The sequence below is a fragment of the Coenobita brevimanus genome, unplaced genomic scaffold (assembly GCF_032717465.1).
Source record: "Coenobita brevimanus isolate Jiangsu-jjx unplaced genomic scaffold, ASM3271746v2 jjx.HiC_scaffold_2860, whole genome shotgun sequence".
Lineage (NCBI taxonomy): Eukaryota > Metazoa > Arthropoda > Malacostraca > Decapoda > Coenobitidae > Coenobita > Coenobita brevimanus.
In genome coordinates, this window is record NW_027643830.1 from 358,886 (window position 1) to 377,500 (window position 18,615).

Genomic DNA, 18,615 nt, shown 5'->3' on the forward strand with positions numbered 1-18,615 from the left:
TGGGTCGGTTTTGTCAGGGTGGGGAAGGGTTGGGTCGGTTTTGGCAGAGCATTGGTTAGGTTTCGGTTGGTTTTGGCAGGGTGGGGCAGGATTGGGTCGGTTTTGGCAGGGTGGGGTATGATTAGGTCAGTTTTGGCAGAGTGGAGTAGAATTGAGTTGGTTTTGGTAGGGTGGGGTAGGGTTTGCTCGGTTTTGGTAGAGTGGGGTAGGATTGGATCGGTTTTGGCAGGGTGGGGTAGGATTGGGTCGGTTTTGGAAGGGTGAGGTAGGATTGGGTCGGTTTGGACAGGGTAGGGTAGGTGTGGGTCGGTTTTGGCAGGGTGGGCAAGGATTGGGTCGCATTTGGCAAGGTGGGGGTAGAATTGGGTTGGTTTTGGCAGAGTAGGGTAGGGATGGGTCGGTCTTGGCAGGATGGGGTAGGATTGGGTCGGTTTTGGCCGGGTGACGTAGGATGGGGTCGGTTTTGAAAGGGTGGGGTAAGATTGGGTCGGTTTTTGGCAGGGTGGGAAAGGATTGGTCGGGTTTGGTAGGGTGGAGTAGGACTGGGTTGGTTTTGGCAGGGTGGGGTAGGATTGTGTCGGTCTTGACAGGGTGGGGTAAGGTTGGGTTGGTTTTGACAGTATGGGGTAGGGATGGGCCGAGTTGCGTTTGGGAGGGTAGGATAGGTTATGGCAGGGTAAGATAGGGCTGGGTGGTGGTGGACTGGGTAGGGTAGTGCAGGGCTGGGTAGGGTAGGGTAGGCTGAATCAGGGTAGTGTAGGGTACAGAAGAGAGGTGGGTATAACTGCCGTTTAGTTCCGTCATATCCAACGCCTATTTCACTCAGTTATACTACACTGTCTCATCAAATCTGGGGCGATCTTCTCTACGATTTTTGTTCTTCTCCGCTTAGTTCAGTCCTTTAGTTCATTCATGACCCTTGACTTTCCTTTTTTTTTTTTTTTTTTTATGAGGTGGAGCGCAGGGGCACGAGGCTAGACCACCATTAGTCCAGAATATTAAAGGGTAGGCCACCAAGCTACGCCCTGGTAACGTCTACATGTCAAAACATCTGTCCACCTCTGGGACTTGAACCGCGGAGCGCTGGACGCAGAGCTCCCGGTCTGCGGATGTCACTTTTACTCTTTGCTAGCTTCTGACGATATCCTACAGCTTCAGAAAACCCTCTTAGGATGACGGGACAGAATCATTTAACTTGTGCTGGAGTCTACTGTGTACTCTGTTCCATGTCTTTGGGAACTAGAGTATAGCATTGTAGGCTTTCTTTGCATACTTTACTTTTTCTGTGATATTGTATTTTAGTCATTTGTAATACCATAAAGGGCAAAGTAAAGTTGATATACAGCTGATTCTTTTATTATCTTTAGTGTTTTACAAGAGTTTACAATTACAATATATTTACAAAGTATACAAGTAGCAATGGCAGCAGCTGTTAGGTTACTCTGGCAGAAGATTTTATATATTTAAGTATAAGTATCTCAAAGTATATCACAAAAGTATTGGACTAGAGCAAATGTTTCAAGTATTATCAAAGTATATCAGTTAAATACGGGCAAGATACCTTTAGCAATTAATATTATGTAGTAGGTCCTATGTCTATCTCCAACTCGCTCCCTCGCTCCTACTCGCCCCTCTACCCTCTCTCCATCACGCTCACTCTAGAACGACAGAAAAAGAAAAAGCGCATAAAAAAGTAAAGGTGGGGAAGTGAAAGAAGCACTAAAGCAGACAGACACTAACAGACAGACACACCATCCCAGCACGTTCGGCTGCGCTGAGGACAGGCAGACAGGACAGACGGAGAGGAAGATGGAAGTGGAAGGAAGTCCCCCCACCCCACCTCCCTCCCCAGACCCACCTACCTGCCACACCCAGCCTAGTATGCTGGGAACTAAACACACACACACACACACACACACACACACACACACACACACACACACACACACACACACACAAATCACGCACACACAATCACACCCTAAAGGAAAATACAAAGAAAAATACAACCTGTCACCTGTCCTGTCCGGCGCTCCGATCTCCCTGCAGGCTCTCCGGTCTCCCCTGGTCTCTCGGCCGTCTCGTCTCTCCCTCGCAGCCGTCTCTGCATCGCCTGGGGAAATACAGGAACATCAAAGGTGCCTAAGGAATGTAATGCCTACCAGAGTAACGCTATACAGGTGCCGCCACAGCTGCTGCTACCCTCCCTACCACATCACCTATCAGTACAAGCTACAACACACGCTGCACCAGTTCCTCTGCAGGGCTTGCCATGTTCTCGAGCGGCCATCTCGTCGTCTACAGCTGCTATTTCTTCCGTAGTTGCCACCCCTTCTTCTGAGGTTGCCATCTCGTCTTCTGAGGTTGCCATCTCGTCTTCTGAGGTTGCCATCTCGTCTTCTGAGGTTGCCATCTCGTCTTCTGAGGTTGCCATCTCGTCTTCTGAGGTTGCCATGTCTTCTGAGGTTGCCATGTCTTCTGAGGTTGCCATCTCGTCTTCTGAGGTTGCCATCTCGTCTTCTGGAGCTGCAGCTTCGCCTTCCCCCTCGCCTGCAGTTGCCATCTCGCTGGCCAGGGTTGACATCTCGTCCTCCGTCGTTTCCATCGTTTTCTGTGGAGCAAATATCAATTAGGCCAAAGTACGCACTATATGCTACTGCTGAGCCTATGTCCCGTATTCTGGGTGGCATAGGAGGCTTCGTAGCGCATTTCCCTGAGAGATTTATTTTCCATAACACCAACATTATATTGCAAACTTACGTCAATGTCTTCTAACCCCAACTTGTCACCCAATTCCTTCCCATTCCACAAATCCTTCCTTTAAGTTCTTCACAGCCATACTGTACCATCACCACACCCACACTACCACCACCACCACCACAACCACACTCCATCGTAATACAACCACCAGCATAACACTATCGCCACTACCACAACCACGTACCACACAGCTATCAGTGCTCTCGTGCAAAATTTGTCAGAGAGAGAGAGAGATTGAGATTTTTGTGCGTGTGCGTGTTTCGTGCGTGTGCTTGTGTGTGTGTGTGTGTGTGTGTGTGTGTGTGTGTGAAAATAACTCTTTTAACAATAAACAAAATGCATGACTAAGTGTACGATGTGAGAACAGCTCAGAAAAAAATATTTCAAATTTCAAAAAGTTTAAAAATGGTTCAAATACCTTTTACTTGGGGAGAAAGCTATTATTTCCCACTCCTGTCGTCTGTCGTGTCGGTATAATATCCTTTGCTTGCCTGGCCGTGTAAATATCCTCTGCCTGCTTGGTCGTGTGAAAATCCTCTTCTTTCTTCGTGTCAATGGAAAAATTCAACCTGAGAGGTGGAGAGCAGAGGTGTGAGGGTAGGGGAGGTTTGACTGGTGGCAGGGAGATGGGAGAGGGAGTAGAAGGAAGAGGTGAGGGGGTAGGGAAGAGGTGAGGGGGTAGGGAAGAGGGGAGGGGGTAGAGGGAAGAGGGTAGGGGTAGAGGGAAGGAGGGAGGTAGAGGGAAGAGGTGAGGGTAGGGAAGAAGGTGGGGGTAGGGAACAGGGGAGGGGGTTGAGGAAGAGATGAGGGGGTAGGGAAGAGGTAGGAGGTGGGAAGAGGTGAGAGAGGGAAGAGGTGAGGGTAGAGGAAGGATGAGGGAGGTAGAGAGGGTGAGGGGTAGAGGGAAGAGGTGAGGGTAGGGTAGAGGAAAGAGGTGAGGGGGGTAGAGGGAAGAGGTGGGGGTAGGGAAGAGGTGGGGGGGTAGGGAAGAGGTGGGGGGGTAGGGAAGAGGTGGGGGGGTAGGGAAGAGGTGGGGGGGTAGGGAACAGGGGAGGGGGGTTGAGGGAAGAGATGAGGGGGTAGGGAAGAGGTGAGGGGTAGAGGGAGGAGGTGAGGGGTTAGAGGGAAGAGGTGAGGGGGGGTAGAGGGAAGAGGTGAGGGGGGGTAGAGGGAAGAGGTGAGGGAGGGTAGAGGGAAGAGGTGAGGGAGGGTAGAAGGAAGGGGTGAGGGGGGGTAGAAGGAAGGGGTGAGGGAGGTAGAGGGAAGAGGAGAGGGGGTAGGGAAGAGGTGAGGGGTAGAGGGAAAGAGGTGAGGGAGGTAGAGGAAGAAGATGAGGGGGTAGGGAAGAGGTGAGGGGGTAGGGAAGAGGTGAGGGGGTAGGGAAGAGGTGAGGGGGTAGGGAAGAGGTGAGGGGGGAAGGGGGAAAAGGTGAGGGGGTGGAGGGAAGAGGTGAGGGGGTAGAGGGAAAAGGTGAGGGGGTAGGGAAGAGATGAGGGGGGTAGGGGGAAGAGGGAAGGGGGTAGGGAAGAGGTGACGGGGTAGGGAAGAGGTGACAGGGTAGGGATGTGGGGAGGGGGTTGGGAAGTGGGACGGAGGTAGGGAAGAGGGGAGGGGGGTTGGGACGAGGTGTGGGGGTAGGGAAGAAATGAGGGGGTAGGGAAGAGGAGAGAGGGGTAGAGGAAAGAGATGAGGGAGTAGGGAAGAGGGGAGGGGGTAGGGAAGAGGGGAAGGGGTAGGGAAGAGGGGAGGGGGGTAGAGGGAAGAGGGGAGGGGGTAGAGGGAAGAGGTGAGGGGTTAGAGGAAGAGGTGAGGGGGTAGGGAAGAGGTGAGGGGGGTAGAGGGAAAAGGTGAGGGGGTAGAGGGGAAGAGGTGTGGGGGGTTGAGGGAAAAGGTGAGGGGTAGAGGGAAGAGGTGAGGGGGTAGTTATGAGGTGAAGGGCAGAGAAGAGGTGGGAGGGGGTAAGGAAGAAATGAGGGGGTAGGGAAGAGGTGAGAGGGTAGAGAGAAGAGGTAGGGTAGAGGGATAAGGTGAAGGCGGAGGAAGAGGTGCGGGGGTAGGGAAGAGATGAGGGGGTAGGGAAGAGGGGAGGGGGTTGAGGGAAGAGATGAGGGGGTAGGGAAGAGGTGAGGGGGTAGGGAAGGGGACTGGAGTAGCGGGCATAGAGAAGGTGACAGTTTAGAGATGGTGTGTACAATTAGCCACTGCTACGACGCCAAAACACAAAAATCCACCTCTGGAAATATATCAGTGTGGTTGTTTGTAAATGTTGGCAAATTTAACAATGGTATTTAACATATTTTCCATCGGCTGTTTAATTAGCAAGGAGTGTTTGGGACTTTTCATAAACCTCAGGGCACCTTCGAAATAAACAGATGTTAACCAGGATTATTGTATCTCCCTTGCCGGACGGGTGTGTGAATAATGAACTCATTTCTTAGTAGGGATTGTCACCGAAAAAATAGCTTCTTTAGACCCAAGAGCACCAGCATTGTCAACAGCTGGTGTCATAGTGGAATTGCTGTACCGTGTAAATATGTAGTTATAATACGTCCACATCCACGTCATCCAATAGAGTACACGCATTATTTCTTTTAAGTAATTTCTTTGGGGGGGAGGGGGTACTGACAATCTTCACCCCCTCCCCCCGTAGTTCACACAACGCACGACGTCAGAACGCATGCCCTGATCAAGGAAGGGTGTAAACCACAATCTTTATGCAAATATGTGAACGGTACAGTCATGAGAGCCAACCTGAAAGCCATTATGGTCAAAGCCCCATCCTGTCACCGACGACGACTACAAAATCTCAGTTATCGAGAAGGTGAATAAATCGGATAATGTCGGGGCAAATGATCATGTTAGTGTTAACCCATTCAGCCAGGAAACGTCGTTCATTTTATTCTTGCAACAGCCTGATGATTTTATTCAGCTTAGGGTACACTTTTCAAACTGAAGGAGTCAGATGCAGTACTAATAAAATCTTTAGTACCAGAGGCTGCTCGTAAGCTGAATAAAATCGTTTGATAACAATAAGAATAAAATAAGAATGATGTCACTCTGGTTCAGGGGAATAAACGAATCTTTACCTAACCAAGGATTACGTAGTCAACACATTTCGTACAGAAATAACAATGATTAGATGGACGTGTAGTTCTTACTTAAATGCTAGGCCTGGGTTTGGGGGGAGGCTAGGTTTACTATTGGCGAATTACGAGGAGGGATGGGACAGGAGTGTATTGGTGTAGTGATGTGGAGGGGTTGATTGAGATGGTTAGGACATGTGAAGAGGATGGAGGATGACAACTGGGTGAGGAGAGAGAGGTGTGAACTTCGGAGGTAGGGCTGCGAGAGGCAGACCGGAAAAGGCCTGGGACGAGGTCATAGTGTGTGACTTCTGGGATAAGGGAGTGAATAGGGAGGCTGCAAAAGATTGTGCAGTGTGGAGAGCCGCCATTATGTGACCAAGGCCGACGACGCATGCAAGCATGTTAGATCCTTTAAAAAAGATACGACACGAACGATTCGATACAGGTGAGGTTCAGGGATCACCATTTTATATAATTCATCTCTTGCCATTTTTGCCTTCCATCTCTACAGTATCCCCGGCCATCCTATCGCGTTGACGAAAAAGGGAATTTCGATGAGGAACACGAACAACAACACTCGACTCTCCTCCTCCCTTCCTGTCTTTCCTCATGCCACTCCCCTCCTCTCTCACTATATCTCTCTCTCTCTCTCTCTCTCGCTCTCTCTCTCTCTCTCTGTCCATCTGTATCTCCACACTCAACACGTCCTTAAATATGACCCACCACCTGTTTAGTGGCTGTGTGTGTGTGTGTGTGTGTGTGTGTGTGTGTGTGTGTGTGTGTGTGTGTGTGTGTGTGTGTGTGTGTGTGTGTGTGTGTGTTTGTGTGTTTGTGTGTGCGTGTGTGTGTGTGTGTCATTGTGTGTGCGTGTATCGGTATGTGCGTGAACCAGTGTGTGTGCATCATTGTGCGTGTATCTGTGCTCGTATCAGTGCCTGCGTGTATCAAGTGCCTGTGTGTATCAGTGCCTGTGTGTATCAGTGTGTGCGTATATTAGTGTGCGTGCGTGCTCTGATCAGTGCTTGTATCAGTGTTTGCGTGAATGAATACGTGCGTGCATTGGTGTGTACTTACCTGCTCCGTGTGCGCGTGTTTAGTGCGTACATGTACATCCGCAGCGTGTGCGTGCATCGGTGTGTGCGTGCATCAGTGTGTAGTAACGTGCTAAGTGTGTACGTAGTCAAATTGTGCGTGTGTTCAGTGTGTACATGTTCAATGTGTACGTGTTCAGTGTGTACGTGTTCAGTGTGTACGTGTTCAGTGTGTGTGTGTGCGTGTTTATTGTGTGTGTTGTGTGTATTGTGTGTATCAGTATGTGCGTGTGTGTGTGCGTGTGTGTGTGTGCGCGTGTGTGTGTGTTGTATGTGCGTGTTTATTGTGTGCGTGTTCAGTGTGCGTGTATCAGTGCCTGTGTGTATTCAGTGTGTGTGTATCAAGTGTGTGCGTGTTAGTGTACGCGTTCTCAGTGTGTGCGTACTTGTGTGCGTGCTCTGTGTGCGTATGTTACTGACTGTTGAGTATACTACCGGTGTGTAACTCAAACTGTCTGCATGTTTTGTAGAAGTGAAGAGTGTGCGTATGAAAAAATTTAATGATGATGATGATGATGATGATGACCGAAGGAAGTCTGGCAGTAGATAGTAGCAGTAGATACAGTAGATAGATGATGATGATGATGATCATTTTTTCTAGTTCTTTTTATCCGGAAACGTTTATGTTATCAAGGAGGGATTCTGTACTCTACTCCTTTCCACCTTAACTTGTGGCCCAAATTTTCGTCCATCTGCAGCTTTTCACATGTGTCTCAGTTGCGTCTTTGAAACAACTTTTCTTCAGTGACAACATAATAAGCTCTATTGTTACAACCCACAGAGGTGGAAATTTTTCAAGTATCTCCCCAGTATCCTGCTTGTCGTAAAAGACGACTAAAGGTGTTCAGTGCGGAGGGGTGCCTCCCGGAAAACAACTAACTAAAAAAAACAAACAAGAGAAGCCTCTGACAAGGACTGACCAAACGATGACGACCCAGGACCGGACAAAGGACTTGGTGTGTGTACATGGAATGTGTAAGAGTGGCGAATGATGAGTGAAGGAAGAGATTGTCCAGGTGAAAGTGTACGAAAGTGGATGTATGTGGAATAACTGAAACAAAATGTGAGAGGTGAGAAAATTAGCAGAGTGAATGTGGAGTATGGATGGGGTATATGTGCAGGGTAGATGAGAATGAGGCAAAGGAAGGTGTATAGTTGTGAGAGGTAAAAGATGGAAAGAACGCAAGACAGTATGGATCGGATTGGGTCAAGGATTATTGTGGGTAAGGAGATTGAGTGTGGAATAATGTGGGCGATTGTGTGTGTATGTGCGCCAACGCAAGATCGTGCTAGAAGTGAAGAAGAGTTCTGGACAAATATGAAATATGCATGGAAAAGTGTTGGAAGGAATGAGTGAGGTGTTTTGATTAGTGATATGAATGATAAGTTGGGAATGTGAAAGAAGGTGGATGGAATAGTTGGTGGTGGGGGTTATTGCCTGCAGAGATAGATGAGAATAGGAGTACGTTAGTGTGACATTTATTGCTGGGAGGGTTGTGTGATAAGCAATACCCTCTTCAGGCATAAATGATCCACAGATATACATGTGAGTGATGAGGTGGGTGGTGAACTGAATGAAGGCAATGATTGATTATGTGTGTGGATGAAGAGGATGCGAAGAAGATGTGTAAGGATGCAAGAGTGTATAGAGGTTGGGGAGTGGACTTTCTGACCACTGCTTGGTGAAATTGTGAAATTAGGATGCAAGTGAGATGGAGGAATAAGAAGAAGGAAAGACGAGAGGAAGGAGTAGTTGCAAGAGTGGAAAAGGTTACAAGAGGGATAGAGAAAAAGAGTATAAGAGAAATTGGAGAGACAATTGGGCAAATGAATTGGAGCAGATGGGGAGCGTGGAAAGTGTGTGTAAGATATTTACAGAAGAAATATGTGCAGCATGATGTGGTGTGTGGAAGGAGAGAAGGCGGAGGGGGGTACAAGGAACAGCGTGGTGGACTGAAGAGGTGGAAACAGGCTGTGTGCACAAAGAAAGCATACAATGAATGGGTGAGAAATAGAGCGTGAAGGATTCGAGGTGGGAAGAGAGAGTTATAGTGTGTGGAAAGAGGAAAGAAGTGAAAGATTAGTAAGAGAGTAGAAGAGAGAGTGGATGAGGAATTTGGAGAGAATTTGAAGTGTAAAGTGGAGGGACTGTGAAAAATGTTCTGGAGAAAGTGGAAAATTAAGACAGAATTGGAAGTGAAGTTAGCAGGGGAGTGAATGATAAAAATGGTAGATTACTAGTGGGAGAAGGGGCGTGAGCGAATGGAGAGAACACTGGGAATTGTTGAACGTAGAGGATGGAGAAGTAATGCAAGTATAAGTGGCAGGGAATGGCTGGGAGAAGGAGGAAATTAGAAGAAGACAGGAAGAAATCAGTAGGATAAGAAGTTGTGGAAGCAATGAAAGTTAAATCAGGGAAAACCCCAGGAATTGATGATGGAGTGTGAGAGTGAAATACTGAAAGCATAGGAAGATAGTAGTAGGATGGATGTGGAGGTGTGCAGATTGGCTGGGAGGAAGGTAAGTCCCGGAGGATTGGAAGTCAGTGTAATTATTCCTTGTACAGAAGGAAAAAAGAGAGTTTGTGGTAATCACGGGGCATTTGTCTTCTTAGTATAATAGGAAAAGGGTGTATGGTGGGGATACTTATAGACAGAGTTGAAAGAACAGAGAAATTAGGTTGAAGAACAGGAGGCTTTAGGAAGGGAAGAGGTTGTGTGTGATCAGATATTCATTCTTAGATCTTTGAGTGGAAAAGTTTCTAGAGAAGGAAAGAAGTTGTATGAAGACTTTCATGGTTGGAGAAAGCATATGACAGGGTGGATGAACAAAGGATTGTGGAAAGTATTAGAATATATGGAGTAGATGAGAGTTGTTGAATGCCTTGAAGAGTATGTACGATGGTGCAGAAGGCTGCAGTGCGTGTGGATGGTGGGAACTAAATGAATTTTTCTCTTTGAAAGTTGGTTTGAAACAAGGATGTGTCATGTCTCCATGATTTGTTCAATCTGTACATGGATGGGGTAATAAAAGAGGTACAAGGTGGGGTAGTGGATGTTGGAGTGGCCCTGGTGAAGGGATAGTGTTTGGAAACTCCCTGTACTGTTGTTTGCAGATGATACTGTGTTGTTGAGTGAAGACAGAGGGAGCTGCAGGCTTAGTGAGATGAGTTTGAGAGGAGTGTGTAAGAAGCAGAACCTAAGAATTAGAATGTGGGGAAAAATGTTAAAGTGATGGTCTTTGAGAGGTGAAGTTAGTGAATGTACAACAGGTTAGATGGTGAGGAATTGGAAAATAATAGAGTACGTTTAAGTATTTGGGTGATGTGATGGTAAGGATGGAGGTTTGGAGGTGTGAGAAGTGCTTGAAAGGAGTTTGTAAGGAAGAAAGGGTTATGGTTCCTTGAAAGCAGTGATAGAAAACAGAAGTGAGCATGGAAGTGAGTTACTACATGACAGCGTATGTGATACCAACTCTAACGTACCGGAAGTGAAGCTTGGCGGACATTGTTGGAAGGACACAAAGTCAAGGAGTGAGCAGTGGAAATGAGTTATTTAAGAGGAGCCTGTGGGTCGTGGAGAGACAGGCTGACGAATGAGGATATAAAGGAGCGTTGTGGTGTGGATGTGGATGTGATAGGAAACGTTATGAGAACACACTGGGGTGGATTTCGGCCATGGAGAAGGGGATGGAGGGCGAAAAGACTGACTTGAAAGAGAGTGTATGTAGAGTGAGGTGGAGGGGAAGAGGGAGGGAGGCCGAGGATGAGATGAGGATGGGAATTGGAGAGGTATATGAGAGAGGGGAATTTGTGAAGGTTGGGAGCAGAGACAGTGAAATGGCGAGACAGAACTGGAAAGCAGGCGATTGTTTGTGGCCACCCCGGCAGGATTGAGACGTCTGGCCAATGAAATAGATAGATAGATAGATAGAGGAAATTGAATATAGTGAAGGGGATGGGATGGAGTAGAGAGGTATACGAGAGAGGCGGGTGTACGTTGGGGGAGGGCAGCGAAATGGCAGTGTACAGGGCGACATGGAGGCGATTTGTTTGTGGTCACCCCTTACGGGTTTAAGGCGTCTGGCTATAGATAACTAGACAATTAGGGCTATAGATATAGGTGACGATACACGACTATTAAAATTACATCCATTTCCCTTATTTTCTACAATTTCTTTGGCCTACAACGCTTCCTGGCTGACCGTAAGATATCCCCGTGTCCTAATTTAGTCACCTTAATGGCAAAAACAGCAAAACCCAACACTTGCAGCAAGAGGAGAAGCCTACACACCATCACTACCCCCTAACCAGCAAAACGACGTCTATTGCCCTCATCTGTTGAATCTATTTGACCTATGTCACTTCCTGGTTGGCAGCAAGATACCTCTGTGTCCTATCTGAATCATCTTAATGGCAAAAACAGCGAAATTTAACCCCAAAACAGTAAAATTTAACACTTACAGCAGGAGACGGAGCCGACGCAGCCTCACCCTCTTATCGTCCGAGTACCACTGACTGACCAATGGAATGCCATGCTTGTTCAGCCCAGAAACTTGTGTGAAACTTTACCCAACTACTTTTACATCCACTAGAGGGCACGGAGGCCCTCTCATCTTCAGGGTAACTCTAGTATTTTATTCTAGCTAATACAAGAGGCTAATATGCACCTGTGAGCTATTTATAAATGTCTGAGAGCGTTCATGCTGTAAATATTAACCCTCCAATGATCGTGACAACTCTAGTACTTTTTTTTATTAGACTCCAGACGATTTTATTCAGCTGGGAATGGGTCTTAGGAGCCTGAGTGCATAAGAGAAAACCGTCGTAGAGGAAGCATCAGGGACCGTAGCAAACAAAGTCAGAAATTATACTTAGATGTTTACCATACTCTATTCACTTTCACTTTGCCTAATATTGCCATCTCCTCACCTTAAATGCTGAGCTGTAAGGATACATTAACACTAGAATATAGAACAATACTCTCTTTTCCCTAAATGGACCTAAAATTACCATCTCTCCATCTTGAATGCTGAGTTGTAACAATAGATGAACACTATAACATGATGCTAGTCACGAAGAAGCGCTATGTAAAGGATGTAGAGCCATACCATTGTCATTTCCTGGCACTGGGCTACGTGAAATGAGTAAAATGATCTACACAAGGATGGAAATCTGGCCCGTGTTAGAGGAAGACCGGTATAGTCACGAAAAGGTGTTATGGAATGGATATAGAACTTCACTTTAACTTGGCCTAAAATTGCCATCTCTCCATCTTGAATGCTGAGCTGTAACAAGAGCCTGACGATACAATATGATGCTAGTTACGAAAAAGTGCTGTTGAAGATATGTAGAGCCGTGTTATCGTCTTCTTCTGCCTGTAATTATGCTATGAGAAATAAGCAGCAAATATAAGATCTCAGCCATGTTAAGTCTGATAAGCTATACATACAGCTTAATGGAACGCTCTGGTAAAAATTACAGCTATAAACTCATTCTACAACTCCCTAGCACCTCTTCCTTAGCTATTTATTTTGCTTATTACACCTTGCTCTCCTACTGTGCTGTATAAATACTTCAAGCTTTACCATAATCTGCATAAGAAACGTACAAAAGGATGTTAATCAGCCTTGTCCAAAAATATATCGCTAAGGAAGTCTTTGGTTGACTAGTGGGAGGTGCCTGTGTGTTACCATGGCAACCTCTCACACCACCAGTTACATACACACATTTTCCCACCAGCAAGTTCCATTAGAGAGTATTGTGTGTGTGTGTGTGTGTGTGTGTGTGTGTGTGTGTGTGTGTACAGTCATGCGTGTGCCTGCACATCTCACCGCAATGCTCCGCCAACACCCACAACACTTTTCTCCTTAATTTCTTACCACAGAGAACTCTTACATTCCTGGATCTTTTCAAAAACTTGGTTCGACGTCGTTCTTACATATTATGAAGGCTAAAAAGGTAACTGTTGATATAAATGTTCGTACAAAAACATTATATATAAACTGCGGGAGATATATTCTTTTCACTTTCACTTGGCCCAGATTTTCGTTCTTTTGCAGCTGATTTCACGTAGTTCAGTGGCAGAAAGTACAATGCTATGGCTCTACAACCTTGCCTCAGCACATCTTCGTGACCAGCATCATCTTCCAGTGTTCATCTATTGCTACAACTCAGCATTCAGGACGGAAATAGGGGAGTTTTAGGCCAAGTTAGAGTAAAAAGAGTATAGTGGACAATATTCATAGTCTTGCCTTGGTTAGAGTGTGTTACACACACACACACACACACACACACACACACACACACACACACTCCTTTCCCCACCATCAAGTCCTACCTTAGAATACTTGTGTGTGTGTGTGTGTGTGTGTGTGTGTGTGTGTGTGTGTGTGTGTGTGTGTGTGTGTGTGTGTGTGTGTGTGTGTGTGTGTGCTTTTTTGAATAGTCACCCAACCAGAGAAAGAGAGAGAGAGGCCGTTGACTGTGTGTGTGTGTGTGTGTGTGTGTGTGTGTGTGTGTGTGTGTGTGTGTGTGTGTGTGTGTGTGTGTGTGTTTTAAGTCACCCATCCAGAGAGAGAGAGAGAGAGAGAGAGAGAGAGAGAGAGAAAGGGAGTGGAGGGAGTGGCTGGGGACGAGAGTCAAGGAGACGGGCTGGGGACGCGCCAGACGAGAGAATATGATACGTCAGGCGCGTCCCCAGCCCGTCTCTTCTGGCCTCTCGTCCCCAGCCACTCTGTTTGTCTGTCTGTCTGTCTCTCTGTCTCTTTCTGTCCATCTGTCTGTCTGCCTGTCTGTTTCTGTCTATCTGTCTCTTTCTGTTTGTCATCTTGTAACAGACATTTATATTCACTGAAGGAACGATCGAATCAGTGTCAATGACGAGAAACTTTCAAACACCTCTTCCTCAATTATTTATTTCGCCGATTACCTCCTCTTTTATGCTGTTAATATCCTCTGAATAATGAAAAAAAATCTGCATACTTATAATTCAGTATAGCAGGTTTGAAACAGCCTCCAAAACCACCGAAACTGCGAGCCTTGAAGAGAATGCAAGACCTGTGACTGGCTTTACCAGTTACCTCTCACGGCCTTGATCTGGCGTGAAGCTGGAATGGTAGTGAATGGTATTAATGGCCTACCCATTCTACATAATAATGGACTGATCCTTTCAATAGTTACATCCACTCTTTCTTGATTAGATTTGTTCCAGTCAGGACGCTCAATATTTTCATGCAAACACTGAAACGTGAAATGACTTATGAGGCAAATTTTGGACAGATGTGCCATTTTTAAAAGTTAAATGGCATAAGCTAGTGTCAGGCAGGTATTTCAGAACAACCTTATAACAAACCATTCGATTTAAAAAATAGTTCACACCATCTAAAAGGAAATTTATCTTTCTATCAGGCATCAATATTTGAAATTTGTCTCTTTGATAGTATGTGTTCACAGGCGCATAAACTGACGAATGTTGATCTAATACTGTTGTATCAGTTATTCCAATATACTTCAGGACGAAATATCCACCATTAAAATATCACCACCACCACAACCACCACCACCACCACACTCACTGCCACCACCACACGCACTGTCGCCACCACACTAATTACCACCACCACTCTCACTACCAATACCACACTCATTATCACCACTTCACGCATTACCACCATCAAACCCACTATTACAACTACCACCACCAGCACCACTACCACACTCACTACCACCATTATACCTGCACCATCACACCCACCAACACTCCCACAGCTACCACCACACCCACAACGACCAACACACCCACAACTAACACTATACACACTACCACTGCACCACACCAGCTATCACCACACTGCCATACCACTACCACCACACCCGCTATCACCTCCATCACACCACTACCACCACACCCGCTATCACCACCACCACACCACTACCACCAACACTTCACCTACAGCTTCTACCACCATCACTATCTGCCACCACGCCCACTATCACCAGCATCATCATATAACTAAAGCTCTCAGCATAATCCTCTACTGATGAAGGAGCTTGCCTTGATAAAACCATGATTATTATATTAACTAATCATCTTTGATATTTTCGCGTTATCCACACGAATTAACACATCAGGCTTCAGTTATGGTGTTAAGTGTCTTTCTTAACAATCCTGAAAGTTACTCTCTTAAAATCCCTGGCCATGCATTGAAATTTATTGTAGTATCAAGAATTAGCAGATGTGTAGATATATGTACAAGCTTGACAGAGACTGTTTTTGGTTTCCCGCGGGATTCCTTCATTTGCATTAACATTCCGTTTGTGTACATGTTTCCTAGTACGTTGAACAGTTAGACTTGTCGCATAAGGTGACAGTAAATAATAAACATGAGTTGTCTTGATGGGCAGCATATTTTCTTTATGAAAGAATTACAGAGGATGAACGAACTCAGGACTGACTCTCTTATATTATATAGCCGATCAAGTTCTTGCCCTTTTTATACCTCCTAACTTCAGAAGCATAGCCAGAAGGGTGGTGGAGGTGGACCTGGTCACCCTTGAAATATGCCTGGCCACCCCACTGCCCACCTCAAAATACCTTTTTTAAACAAAACTCATTGGGCGATCTCACATCAGGTCGCCCAGCCCTTGATCACCCCATATTTTACTTCCTTGCTTCGTTCATGCCTTGTTTATTACTTGCTGGTTTGTCAGTATTTCAGTACTCAAGCCAATCTTTTCGGAGACATTCCCACCCTCTGTCCCGACTTCATTAGCCCCTGACTCCTGACTCCATGTTCGTTATAGTACTCCCCCCCCCCCATCTTCCCTATATACTCCTGAGAGAAGCAATTTATGTTACGTTGCATTATATGGCTATGCTACCTTATCAGCGATAGCCTATTTTGTTGTAATATACTCATTCCTAACAGGTTTGAAGGGACATGGTACTTTAGAGTGTCGGGCCTTGAGCTGAATGGTAAATCCACAATAATGATCATATTCAAACACCGATGTCCCTAGGAAGTACTCGTATTGATGATGCGGTGGGAATGTGTGTGTGTGTGTGTGTGTGTGTGTGTGTGTGTGTGTGTGTGTGTGTGTGTGTGTGTGTGTGTGTGTGTGTGTGTGTGTGTGTGTGTGTGTGTGCAAGCTATTTCCTCACTAAACATCAGAATTATGACGGAGGCGGTAGGGAGGGCTAAACATGTAAATAAGATGTGTGAATTATCGTCGAATAAAGGATGTTAAAGAACTGACAACTGGTAAAGATGGATGTACGCTGTATCACATGGATTTCACCCCATTTTAAAATTGGCAGTCGACCCATTTTTCTCCATCCCAGAAAATTTACTGGATAATATTCACCTTTTGGGCGGATCACCACATTTCTGGAGAGCAGGTGAGAAATTCCAGGGTTTTGAATGATAAATATGACCCACATCATTTTTCGCTGCATCCATAGTTCTGCTGCTGCACCGATTGCCTCCTCCAACACCTGGATTCTTTCAGTCTCATACACCAAAGGGATAAAGGCCCAGAAGGGTGATTCTGTGTGTGTGTGTGTGTGTGTGTGTGTGTGTGTGAACAGATGGACAGACAGATATAGATAAAGATATATAAACACACACACTGCGGAACAAAAAACTACCAGTCAGGATACAAGAAAAGAAAAAATCGATCTTGCCTGTCAGGGAGTGGAAAGGGGGAAGGGGAGAGTCGTGTAACCCCCCTCCCTTCTCACCTCGGGATAGGAACCTGAACTGTATGCGCTAAATGTGTATTCGCAGATTTTAAGTGATTTGCCCAGAATAAAAAACAAAAAATCTTACATATTCACCAGTGGAAGTGAGCCCTTCCCTCGAAAGGCAAGTTAAATTACCAGTGCATAATAATGATGATGACACTGTGTTCATTACCATCTAACACCCACGAGCCAACTCACGCCTTCAGACAATGTGGCGGAAGTAAGTTTATTTACCAAAGCAATTAAAGTTACCACCTTCACACCAACTCCACCACCACCACCACACATACTTGGAGAGGTTTGCGTGTGTGTGTGTGTGTGTGTGTGTGTGTGTGTGTGTGTGTGTGTGTGTGTGTGTGTGTGTGTGTGTGTGTGTGTGTGTGTGTGTGTGTGTGTGTGTGTGTGTGTGTGTGTGTGTGTGTGTGAAAATAAGGAGGAGAAATAAGCGCCCAAGCCAATCATCATCATCATCATCACCTCAATCTTAACTCTCACCTAGAGGTGTGAGTGGCTTACGAAAACGAATTTAGAAAGGAAAACACAGCAGCATGACAACCCATCAACATAACACCCACTACATCGAAACCCACTCCTGAACTCCCTCGCCACTCGTATCAGTGACAAACTCTCGCATGGAGGGGGGAATGCGACCAAAATATCCACGCTGGCCTCAACAATACCTGAAGTTGAGTCGTTCGTCATTCTTATGGTCACAAACTTTGCAAATAAAGTAAACATTCAATTTTGCTGGGTGACTCCATTACGTGGATGAGGTGATATTGAGACAAGTCTGGTGTACGTCTGTGGTCAGTGTGAGAGTTGTTCTGCAGAGCGTTTGAAAAGGCACTGTGAGAGAACAAACTATTATACATTTCACACACTTCCAATACACACACACACACACACACACACACACACACACACACACACACACACAGACACACACACACACACACACACACACACACACACTGCCATACCACAAGCACCTGCCACTACACTGCCACACCTCACAGATACCTCACAGTCACACCTCACATTACCACATCTCACACACACACTACAACTCGACACACAATCATACTTCAAACTACATTGCCGCAGACTGCCACACCTCACGCACACCTCACCACAACACATCCTACCACATCTCACACACACACACCACACTACCACACCAGACACGCCACACCACACAATGCCACACCACACACATGCCTACTACTATCCTCCCCGATAATTAATAGTCCCTAGATCCAGATATTTTTTTTTTTTAATACAGCCGTCTTCAATGCCTTAGTGAATTTCCTTCCTATTGACGAAATGGTGATTTGAGTCATACATTATATTCGTAGTTATTTACATGAGCTTTGTATGGTGGATGAGAAGGTGGGGCTCTATGGATAAGGTGCCTGGCTAGGAGCATGCCACACTAGATACTTCCATGCCACGCTCATTACCTGAACCACACCTGACAATCGCACTTAATGACACCTTCCATCTACAGCACTGAGACTTTTCTAAACGATTATGTACTTCCAGGTAATTTCATTTAGCTAATGGCAGACTTCTCGGAGTTAAGAGGGTAAAGAAATCTGTGTGTAATGCCATCATAACAAGTCATCACTTTGAGGTGGAAGAAAATAATCTGATGATAGCAATAATAAAATAAAAATGCATTACTGTACTCAACGAAAGAGAGAGAGAGAGGGAGAGAGAGAGAGAGAGAGAGAGAGAGCAATAAATACCATACCACTTCTCGTTCCTCAGGGCCGGACAGATAACTTTTCCATTTGTTTCGAGGGCAAGGTTACTGATCCAATTAAACCACACTGAGTAGTCAGCATTTAGGAATTTTACTGTGGCCTCAGGGTCTCTGGACTTGGGGTAATATATTGGTTATTTTATTGGCCATTATATGAGGCAATTACTAGT